Raw genomic sequence first — 4459 nt, 5'->3', positions numbered from 1 at the left:
CATAATTATATAGCGCAGTGAAAGAGTTGTTGGGCTTTGTGCTGAATCAAACTTTGTGTGAAAGAATTCCAGCTAGCACCTGAATCCGGTCAGCCCTGTACAAGGGACAGTGGGATCATGTGTTTCCGTTAAAACAAATTTATCTTCATACCTTATTTTGTAGCGGACATAAATATGATGAAAGAAGCCCCAACAAGGTATCATTCAAAATCATAACATATCCGCCAAATGTGTTTTTGTATTAGCCTTGGCCTGTTGGCCGACTAATGATGTCATATTGCGACTTAAATTACAACCAAAAGGAAAGCGTGTTCTTTGTAAAATTATGGAGGTAGAAATAAATAATTTAAAGTGACCTTCTGTATGCCAAAGAGTATAGATGACTGTAAGTTAATATTGCCCATGCGTGCATTATTGACCAATTTCTGATGGATAAACCAGAGATGGACCGTTTAAACGAAGGGGGTGGGGAGAAAAGAAAAAAAAATGTGTAACTTTGCAAAACTCTTAACGGGGCTGAGCTTCGATTCAAAGCTTTATTTACCACAGACCCAAACAGAGTCATGGCAAAATATAAGTCGTAATAGGAATAAAAATTAAGATAATTTCCCCTTCCTATTAAATGCTTGCTTATTTAATTTGAAACTATATATAGCAACACTTGCTTCTACACTGAAATCAAATAAGATATCGATTTGATATTCATTATCTTTTCGGCACTAAACGTGTATATTTTTCTATTCATGATATATTCTTCATTCATTTGGTAGTTCAAACAAGATTTATATATGGCTAATTGAACTAATAAAAAAAGTAATGAAAAAGTAGTTATGCTAATGCAAAACAAAAATTGTCAGAAGTGGGATTCGAACCCACGCCTCCATTCGGAGACCAGAACACTCTAGATCTCATGTGAACGAGATAAGGATTCAAACCTTGAGTCTGGCGCCTTAGACCGCTCGGCCATCCTGACATCACACCGGCTATGGGCACAGATTCAGATTCAACTTTATTGATTGACCCCCCCCCCCACCATAGGCGGCGGAAGCGGGGGACAGGGGGGACGTGTCCCCCCTAAATTTGAGGAGGGGGACGGTCCCCCCCCTAAATTTGTTGTTGATGACCTTTTTTTTTTTTTTTTTTTTTTGCTTGTCAATTTATTTTCCTACCTAAATTTTTGGGTTGAGAACCTTTTTTTTTTGCTTGTCAAAAAAAAATTTTGTTTGTCCCCTCCTAAAATTTTTGGCTTCCGCCGGCAATGCCCCCCACCCCTCCCTTAAAATACGAGAAAAAAGAGAAAATTTTCAATTTTCAGTACAAAAGAAACGAATTCATATTTGTCATCATATCTTGAAGTGGTGAAATAAGAATTTTCATAACCTAAAAGAAAAAAAAAACTTTTTCTAGAATATTAAGTTGACAAAAAGAGCTAAAGTAATATTTCGTCTTCCTTTTCAGCTGACCTGCCACAAACAAAATGAATATAGTGTGACACGGGACAACAAAATATAATGGAAAACTCCGCCTACAAAAAAAAATCTTGTCAGAAGTGGGATTCGAACCCACGCCTCCATTCGGAGACCAGAACACTCTATAGATCTCATGTGAACGAGATAAGGATTCAACCTTGAGTCTGGCGCCTTAGACCGCTCGGCCATCCTGACATCACACCGGCTATGGGACAGATTCAGATTCAACTTTATTGATTGACCCCCACCATAGGCGGCGGAAGCGGGGGGGACAGGGGGGACGTGTCCCCCCTAAAATTGAGGAGGGGGGACGGTCCCCCCCCCCCTAAATTTGTTGTTGATGACCTTTTTTTTTTTTTTTTTTTGCTTGTCAATTTATTTTCCTACCTAACATTTTTGGGTTGAGAACCTTTTTTTTTTTGCTTGTCAAAAAAATTTTGTTGTCCCCTCCTAAAATTTTTGGCTTCCGCCGGCAATGCCCCCCCCCCACCCCTCCTTAAAATACGAGAAAAAAAGAGAAATTTTCAATTTTCAGTACAAAAGAAACGAATTCATATTTGTCATCATATCTTGAAGTGGTGAAATAAGAATTTTCATAACCTAAAAGAAAAAAAAAATTTTCTAGAATATTAAGTTGACAAAAAGAGCTAAAGTAAAATATTTCGTCTTCCTTTTCAGCTGACCTGCCACAAACAAAATGAATATAGTGTGACACGGGACAACAAAATATAATGGAAAACTCCGCCTCCCTACAAAAAAAATCTTGTCAGAAGTGGGATTCGAACCCACGCCTCCATTCGGAGACCAGAACACTCTAGATCTCATGTGAACGAGATAAGGATTCAAACCTTGAGTCTGGCGCCTTAGACCGCTCGGCCATCCTGACAACTTGAACGATATAATAGTTCTATATATGTAATCACATCTGCATGACATGGACGTTAGGCCATAGGCCTATAGTTTATTGAATTTCAAATGAGTAACAGCAAACAAAATCCCTTTGAACAAGGTTCAAAGCCGCCAGCAGGAAGTATGTCAGGCATGCACTTTGCTCAACATCTTTGCAATTGTTGTAGACAAAATGATTCCGCATGACTCGCGTAGTCCCTATGTAGGTCATATTTAAAGGTCAAGTCCACCTCAGAAAAATGTTGATTTGAATCAATAGAGTAAATCAGACAATCACAAAGCTGAAAATTTCATCAAAATCGGATGTAAAATAAGATATTATGACATTCCAAAGTTTCGCTTATTTTTAACAAACTAGTTATATGAACGAGCCAGTAACATCCAAATGAGAGAGTCGATGATGTCACTCACTCACTATTTCTTTTGTTTTTTATTGTTTGAATTATACAATATTTCAATTTTTACGAATTTGACGATTAGGACCCCTTGCCTGAAGCACAATATGTTAAATAATGGAATTCCACGTGTTTAGGGAGGAATGAAACTTCATTTTCACATGACAATGACGAGAAAATAAAAATATTTCATATTTCATATAATGAAATACAAAAGAAATAGTGTGTGTGTGAGTACCGACCGAGATGTGCATATAACTGTTTTGTGAAATGAAGCAAAACTTTAAATGCCATAACTTTCTTATTTTACATGCGATTTTGATGAAATTTTCAGTGTTATGCTTGTTGAATTTTTCTCTTTTTAGTCAAATCAAATTTTTGTTGGGGTGGACTTGTCCTTTAAAGGGAATACGCTATTGTGATGACAATTACCTTTTCGCCGCATCTTGGTCTGGTTCTGTGTTGTACATAATTCGGAGGCATGCGAAAATAAACTCTGCAATATGTCCTGAAATATGACTCTAATTTACTTGACTGGGCATTATGCGGGCACTCATCTGGCATATACAATATTGAATAACAATATTCCACCGACAAAATTTGAAATTTTCATTCGCTGCAATTAATTAAAGGTTCATTGATATTATCTGGGCAAATATCTCGGCGCAATAGTGATAGGTTATTAGTGTCTTGTCATGCATTCAAAATTTCAGTTTCTTTATTAATATGAAAGATGGAAAATTTACACAATTGGATATTCGTAAAATTTCACTCTTCTGATTTCTTCGCTGAAACCGGCGGCTTCGAAGGCGGACATCAAAAAAGTCTTTACTGCCGTTCTTTTTGTGCTTCTTTAGGAATGAACAGCTGCTTGAATAAATTTGTTGCCTGTTGGGACTCCAGTCATAGAAACTTCTTGGTATACCTGCATTGCGCTACGCGCCGATGCATTCCATCTATTTTGAGTTCTTGTTGCATGCCAAAATCCAATTGCAAATCAACTTAAACAGAAAAAAAGTAAAGCGCTTAGAGACGTAGTTCTAAAGCATTAAACATCTACATTAAAGTAGAATGTCATGACGTTATTGTTTATTATTAAGACATTTATGGAGGTGACACGTTACTATTGAAAAAAGCCTACCCCCTGCAACAATTAAATTTGATAAAATATCGAAACAAAAAAAAAGAGCATGAGGTTCAAGACAATTTTCTACAATCTACCATATACCGATATGACCAACGGAATGGTCATATCTAACTCTCCATTCCCTGGACTGAGATCAGCTGATCTTTTGTTGTGCACAACTGCTTTGAAAAACTAGAACATTAAAAGTATAGTTGCAGTAAAACACTGATTTCGTAAGAAAGTCTGTAAAACGAAGGTTAAGTATTACTATATCATCGAGGATCTAGATCTGGTACAGTTACATAAACTGAACTTTGTGAAATCATAAAATCTAAGCTGAAAAACGATCACACTGTAGATCGCCAACACAGATAGGCACACGTGGGACAATGTATTATTATTGCTGGAATAAAGACCCGACGGAAGTGGCCGAATCCGCGCTTATATTTTGCTTATTTCTCAGCAATTACACAATTTCTTCCAGAATCCTTTGGCACATAATTTTTATTCATACAAATAGACACTTGGGTGGTCATTAGATTCTTTAAAAATTAATTTTT

At 36.8% G+C, this 4459-nt stretch overlaps 3 non-coding genes across 3 annotated transcripts; all 3 read right to left on the bottom strand.

Annotated features, from left to right (window-relative positions):
- Nucleotides 1–851: 851 nt before the first annotated feature.
- On the bottom strand, nt 852–973 carry TRNAL-CAA. The gene is made up of 2 exons: nt 936–973; nt 852–897 (listed from the first exon to the last, which is right to left on the bottom strand). It is a non-coding gene; the product is annotated as a tRNA-Leu (tRNA).
- Nucleotides 974–1541: 568 nt separating this feature from the next.
- On the bottom strand, nt 1542–1664 carry TRNAL-CAA. The gene is made up of 2 exons: nt 1627–1664; nt 1542–1587 (listed from the first exon to the last, which is right to left on the bottom strand). It is a non-coding gene; the product is annotated as a tRNA-Leu (tRNA).
- A 569-nt stretch (nt 1665–2233) lies between these two features.
- TRNAL-CAA lies at nt 2234–2355 on the bottom strand. The gene is made up of 2 exons: nt 2318–2355; nt 2234–2279 (listed from the first exon to the last, which is right to left on the bottom strand). It is a non-coding gene; the product is annotated as a tRNA-Leu (tRNA).
- Nucleotides 2356–4459: the final 2104 nt, after the last annotated feature.

The sequence above is a fragment of the Lytechinus variegatus genome, chromosome 11 (assembly GCF_018143015.1).
Source record: "Lytechinus variegatus isolate NC3 chromosome 11, Lvar_3.0, whole genome shotgun sequence".
Classification (NCBI taxonomy): Eukaryota; Metazoa; Echinodermata; class Echinoidea; order Temnopleuroida; family Toxopneustidae; genus Lytechinus; species Lytechinus variegatus.
The sequence above is the reverse complement of the archived record's forward strand: the minus strand, read 5'-3'. Positions and strand labels throughout refer to the sequence as shown.